The following is a 7,550-nucleotide window of genomic DNA, read 5'->3' as shown; positions in this document are numbered from 1 at the left end:
CAAAACAAGACATATTTTCCAATTTAAATTTTTAAATAGTTACAATAAAAAACCAGTTATGATTGAAAGTTAAGTTGATCAGGAAGATCTACTGAAAGAAATACAAAATATGTAGAAACGGTATAAATGATGGCAATCACTGATGAAAAGATGAGTTATTGAGGGCATAGACAAAAGAATTTTCATGCATATAGAAGGTGTCTTGAAATGTTTTTTTAAAAGGAAGTTTGTAGAGGAGAGATAATATTTAAACAAATTGATAAATTTTCCTTTATTTGAAGAAAGATTTTCCTGAAGATTGACAGGTTCCCTAGGTCCCAAGGAGGATTAATAAGAAAGGTCATTTACTTAGGTATATCCTAGTGAAAATTTTTAATTCCAACAGTAATATAAAATCTTATAAGCTTCTAGACGAGCAAGTAACTTTTGGAGGACAGAGAATCTGACTAATATCTGACTTATTTATAATATTAACACTTAGCAGTCAATGAAATATCTACTGAGACTAAAGGAGTTAGATTCAAATTACGATTCACCTGTCAGAGAAAAGGAACGACATTTTCAGATAAAAATGGACTCAAGAATGTACATCCCCTGTGGGTTTCTGAGGAAAATACAATGACCAAATGACAATTAAATCAGAACTAAGATACTGTAAAACATGAAGATGTTGGACAGAGTGGAAAGTAATTACTTGCAATTTACATAATTGACTCAATGGATTTATGACTCTAAATGTTACTACTATGATTGGGAAATTGTAGTACTGCTGTAAAATAAGTTTTCTTAAAAGAAATGAGACAAATTGTGAGGGAAACCCTAAAACTAGATTTCAATAATTTCCAGGACCTTGAAGTTATAAGGAACGGAAAAACAATAAAAACATTTTAACTGTCACACCCAAAAGAATGATATGCAGCAGAAACTGTTAGTAACTATCCGATACCCATTTAATTTCTCTTCCTTAGTAATAGAAATTCAGCTTTCTTCATGGAAACAATGTACCCAAGTAAAAGGTGACATTTTCTGTCATGCCTTGCAGATGGAAGAGCCATGTGACCAAGTGCTACACAATAGATATATGTGCAGGTTTTAGTATGATGGCTAGAAGGCTACTAAAAGCTGCAGACTGGGCAGGGATGTGTACCTATTTTGCCTTCTCTTTTTCTCCTCATTGATGCCTGGAACATGAATTTAATGGCTAGAAGTCCTTGAGACAATATTTTAAGATAAATGAAAAAGAAGTTAAACCAAAAGTAGGAAGAAAAATTAATAAAGATTAATGCTGAAAATAATGAAATTTTAAAAAAGGATAAATGAAGTGTATACTTTTTTTTCTTTTTAAAATTACCAATATAATAAATAATTTTCTTTAAGATTGATTAGAAGATAAAAATAAAGTCAAATTTAAAATACACAAACATATGTGTGCATGTGTGTGTAGAAGAAAGGAAACATTACCAGATATATGAAAGAGGAGCTTATACAAATTGTGAAAGACTAATACATATTATTCATGAAAAAAAGTAAAATAAAGTCTAGATGATATGGATTATTTACATACCAAGTGTACAATATCAAAACTGGCCAAGAAGTAAAAAGAAATTATAAAAGGGATTAAATGTTTAAAATAAAACCAATGTATTGTTTTACAACTGAATTTTATTGCAGAAGTTTTAACTGTTAAAAAGAAAAGAAACATTCTAAATATCCATTTACAGAATGGTTAGATAAACAGTAGCTCATTTATGCTATGAAATATTACGCATCTATCAAATAAAATTATTTACATTTCTCTCTATTGATGAGATCTGATTTAAATGATGTATTATGTGAGAAAAGCAGTTTGTAGTATTGTGTTAAATATTAATTTTACTCAATTTTGTTTAACAATATCAAATAGCACTATGATGCTTTAAAGCAATACTGGTTTTCATGAGACATTGAATCCAAAAGATTGACGAAAGATCTAGGGAATAAATACAGACACCAAGGAAACATACAAACGTACTTAAGATGCTATCGTATTAGTTTTCTACTGCTGCACTGACAAATTATCACAAAGTTAATGACTTAAAACAATACAGACTTTTTTTCTCTTATAGTTCTGGAGATCAGAAATCTAAAATCAAGGTATTATCAGTACTATATTTATTCTAGAGCCTTCAAGGAGGATCTGTTTCTTTGCTTTTTCCAGGTTCTGAAGGCCACTGGCATTCCCTGGTCTATTGCCTGTTCCTTCATCTTGAAAGTACATCACAACCACCGCTGGTTCAGATACCATATCTCCTTTTTCTGTCTTTAATGCTCCTGTCTCACTCTTATAACTACCCTTGTGATTATATCAATCCACCCAGATAATCCAGAATTATCTCTGTATCTCAAGATCTTTAATCACATTTGCAAAGTTCCTTTTGCCCTATAAGTTAATATATTCAAAGGACCCCAGTATTTCAATGTGGACATTTTTGGAGGGCCACTGCTTAGCCTACCACATCTATCAATAATTTCATTGCATTAAAACAATATTCATTGGCCTAAAATTATTAGTAAATCTTATTTTTTTCCAACTAAATTATGGGAAAGTATATAATGTCAATATTATATGCTCAAGCTACAAATGAAGTCAGGATGTAGAGTTAGGACAATGTTTTCAGCTCTGAAAAAAAAAAAAACCCAGGTCATTCTAACAGCAACATTAAAAAAAAAACTAATATAGTGTACAAGTAATTCAAAAAACGAAGAGGAAAAAAAATGGTTTGGAATATTTTCTGATTAATTGCACATAATAAAAGAAAAAAACCTAGTAAACTGGCAAATACAAATTAGGTGTAAAATCTCCACCCTTCATTGAAATTATGCTACAATATAGAAAGCTACTTTAATCATGTTAATTACATCTCAGTATATTTTGATTGAATTTATTAAACAGCATATAACTTTAAATGTACCTGACTATTAATTTTAAGGAAAAGAAAAGATAATCTTTACCTAATATATCAAGTGAAATTTGTAATTGTTATTATTTGTTAGAATTACATTAAAGTAAAACAAATAAATATTTAAATCACAAAATTCGAAACCATAATCAAACTGTGATAAAATCTGTGGTAAATTATGAGAAATCCTTTTATCAAACACTCGCTTTATGATTCTTCTACTAGTATCGTCTATCAACAAATATAGTACATACAATCTGAGAATTCCGTTCTTGGAAAAAGGCGGGCAGTTATTCAAGTAAATTTCTTCACTTTACGAATCAGAATAATGATGCATAAAAGAGTTTGGTGATTTATTCAAGGTCAAATCACTAATTAGTGTCAGAGAACATCTCAAATTATTATATAGAACTCATATAATGCAGACATTCTCTTTTTGAACATATCATAAAATCCCATTGTAACACGTTGGGATTCTTATGTATCTGGGGAATTTGTTTATGGAATTGTTTTATTTTAGGTTGTTTCTTCCAGAGATTTTCCTCTTATATAATAGTGATTATGTCTTGAAAAATGCTACAGTGGCAAGCTTATCTAATCATTTCTTAGTTAAAAAAGTCTTGCATGCTGGGCTTCCCTGGTGGCGCAGTGGTTGAGAATCCACCTGCCAATGCAGGGGACACGGGTTCGTGCCCCTGTCCGGGAGGATCCCACATGCTGCAGAGCGGCTGGGCCCGTGAGCCATGGCCACTGAGCCTGTGCGTCCAAAGTCTGTGCTCCGCAACGGAGAGGCCACAACAGTGAGAGGCCCACTTACCACAAAAAAACCAAAAAAGCCTTATATGCTAAATAATACTCAAATTTACAATGGCTATTTGTAATTTCCTTAAAAATTAATTACACATGACAAAAATTTTAAACAACATACATTACCCCCAAATGGTTCAAAGTATGTGAATGTTAAGTTAAATATTGCATTTGCCTGGACAATCACCATGGATTTAGAGAATTATTATCCATGAGAAAATATGTACTCCATATGTAACATATCACAATTGTTTTGTTTATTAATTTCTTATGCTTAATGAAATGTTTTATTCGGAAGTTGTTTCTCATATTCACTGATATAGAAAACAAACTTGCAGCTACCTAAAGGGAAAGGGAATGGGGGGCAGCAAAAAATTAGGGGTATGGGATAAACAGATACAAACTAAAACTTATAAACTACCTAAGGAACAAGGATGTACTGAATAACACAGGGAATTATACCCATTATCTTGTAATATCCTATAATGGAATATAATATGAAAAAATACTGAATCACTATGCTGTACACCTGAAACTAACACAATATTGTAAATCAACTATACTTCAACTTTTTAAGAAAAAGTTTTTATAAATGTTCACTAAGGCAGAATAAAAATGTAAAGTTTTCCAATGAAAGAAATGCTTTTGAAGTAATCCAAAACCATCTGGAAGATAATTGCTGTAAACAAAATATTCTTGTGATGGGTGCCTTTATCATTATATTAATGCACTTTTAGAGAAGGTAAAAATATATGTGTTCAATACATATAGCTGAAATGTAGACTCAGTGATTAATTTTAATTAGCAATAATCGCACCTCAGATAAACCTCATTGGCTATGATACTGCCACTGCGCAAAGCTATTAATTTTAAATATAACAATATAATATTGGTTATAATACTTTTGTGCAGTGCAAACTATTATATATAGAATGAATAAACAACAATGTCCTACTGTATAGCACAGGGAACTATATGCAATATCCTGCAATAAACCATAACGGAAAAGAATATAAAAAAGAATATATTAAAAAAATACATTTGTGCAAACAAAAGCATGTGGATCCATTTAAAAATTTCAATCCCTCATGAATACATTAGCCACCAAAATCTGTGAATATTTGAATTGATTGTATACGTGTATTAATTTTATTGGCAACGTTGTTTGATGTAGTCCAAAAAGCTTGGGACATCAAAAAGATCCTTTTGTAGAAATAAATTCCATACAAAGGAAATAACTTCTATGAAAATAACTCAAAAAATATTTTTTAAATCAATAAAAGAATAAAAATGTTACAGTAGAAAATAGTCTCAATGCTGAAGAAGAACAACAGAGGAACAGAAAAAGACATGAGACATAGACAAAACAAAACGTAAAATAGTGGACATAAATTCAACTATATCACTTGTAACATTAAATATGAATGGATTAAACAATCAAAAGACAGGTTATCAGACTGGATAAAGAAATCCAAGTATATCCTGTTTACAAGAGAGATCCTTTAGATTTAAACCTATGAATAGTTGAAAGAAACAGGTTATAAAAAAAGATATATCATGCAAACAACCACCATAACAAAGCTGGAGTGGCTATACTAATATCAGGTAAAATAAACTTTAAGGGAAAAAGTGTTAATAGAGATAAAAAGAGGGATTTTATAACGATAAGTGTCAATTCATCAGGAAGATATAACAATGAAAAATACACCTAATAACAGTGCTTCAAAATATATGAAGCAAGAAGCAAAAACTGACAGAATTGTAGGAACAAATAGACAGTTGGAGCTTTTAATATCCCACTTTCAATAATGGTCAGAAAAATGATGCAGATGAACAATAAGAAAAGAGAATATTTGAACAACTCTATAAACCAGTTAGACCTATCAGACACCTAATAACAACAGCAGAATATACATTCTTCTCAAGTAAACATGGAACATTTCATATGCTAGGCCATAAAGAAAAAACCTCAATAAATTTAAAAGAATTGAAAACATATAAAGTTGTTCTTCAACCACAATGAGATAAAATTCAAAACAATAACAGAAGAAAATTGGGGAAATCAAATATGTGAAAATTAAACAACACACTCCTAAATTACAGCTGCATCAAAGAAAGAAATCAAAAGAGAAACCATAAAATGCATTGAGATGAATAGAAATTAAAACACATCAATATTTATTGAATGTGGCTAACAGACTGCTTAGAGCGATATTTGTAGGTGAAACACCCATATGAAATAACTAAAAATAAAAGTGTTCTACCTCAACTTTCTGGAAAAGGAAGAGTAAACTAAACTTAAAACACATAAATGGAAGAAGAGTAAACTAAAAACACATAGATGGAAGGATTAGAGCAGATATTAATGAAATAGAGTATAGAAAAACAGTAGATAAAATCAATAAAACCAAAAGTTGGTTCTTTGAAAAGGTCAATAAAATTGACAAATCTTTAGCTAAACTGACCAAGGCTGTGGGGTTGGGGTGGTGGAAGGAGAAGATTCACGTTACTAAAAACAGGAATGAAATAGAGGACATTAGTACTAATCTTAAAGAAATTAAAAGGATTATGAGGCAATCTGAACTACTGTATGCCAACAAATTAGATAACAGAGGAAACAGGCAAATTCCTAGAAAAACCCAAATTGGAGAAACTGCCTCAAGAAAAAACAAACTATCTGAATAAACCTATAACAAGTGAAGAGATTGAATAAAAACCTCCCACAAGACAAGCCCAGTCACAAATGGCTTCACTGGTGAATGCTACCAAATTTTTAAAGAATTATTAATAATCCTTTACAAACTCTTCCGATAAATAGAAGAGAGAAGACTTCCCAATTGACATTATGAGACCACTATTTCTCTAAACCCTAAAGCAGACAAAGATATCACAGGAAAAGAAAACTGTAAGCCAATATCTCTTATGAATATAGTGGCAAAATTCCTCAACAAATTATTTGCAAACCAAATTTAACAACATATAAAAAGAATTACACACTATGAATAGTGGGATTTATCCCAGGAATACCAAGTTAGTTTAAAATCTGGGAATCGATTGAATTTATCTACCATTTTAATAGAGGACAAAAACCACATTATCACTTCAATAGACACAGAAAAAGCATTTGACAAAATACAACACCATTTCAGGATAAAAACACTGTAGAGTAAAATGTACATCTTCCCATGTTCTAGGGAGAAAGCCTAGGATTTCAGGTTCCACCCACTCTCTTGGCTGGGCACCTTTGGGCAGCGCAAAAGCTATACAAAGTTATAAAGCTATCATGCCTATAGTCTGTGTAGAAACCTAAACACGTTGGAATGACTCAGCTGAAGCAACAGAGCTATGCTTTGCATGGTACACTCCAAGATATGGAATGTTAACTCAGAAAGTGCCTTAGACATCTCCATAGAGTCTTCCATGTCCCAGAGTGGACCTGGAATAGTGGAATGAGTTCCATGCACCCACGAGTAACATGAACATAGTTCAGAAAGTGACTATACCATAGGACCATTAGCAAGACAATAAAGGAATGGATTAGCTAAAACCAGAATGGACAGACAAATGAGGAAAACACATGATGAAGGGTGTCTCAGCTGAAGCTGGCAAGAATAGACAACATTGAGACTAGCAGTCTCTAACTCCAACAACCAGATTTGATGTTCCTAACACTACCACGACTGACAATAACAAAATCTCATTAAAGTAGAGTCATAACTCTGGAGAAAGGCGTGTGCAGATCCCTGAAATACATAATAAGGTTATATTTCTGACAAAATGAAAACCTGAAATTAAAATTGAGTT

At 31.5% G+C, this 7,550-nt stretch overlaps 1 pseudogene; it reads right to left on the bottom strand.

Annotated features, from left to right (window-relative positions):
- Positions 1-4,476: 4,476 nt before the first annotated feature.
- Positions 4,477-4,608, bottom strand: LOC131757885 (U4 spliceosomal RNA; annotated as a pseudogene).
- Between the last annotated feature and the right edge of the window lie 2,942 nt (positions 4,609-7,550).

This window comes from Kogia breviceps, chromosome 5 (genome assembly GCF_026419965.1).
Source record: "Kogia breviceps isolate mKogBre1 chromosome 5, mKogBre1 haplotype 1, whole genome shotgun sequence".
Classification (NCBI taxonomy): Eukaryota; Metazoa; Chordata; class Mammalia; order Artiodactyla; family Physeteridae; genus Kogia; species Kogia breviceps.
The sequence above is the reverse complement of the archived record's forward strand: the minus strand, read 5'-3'. Positions and strand labels throughout refer to the sequence as shown.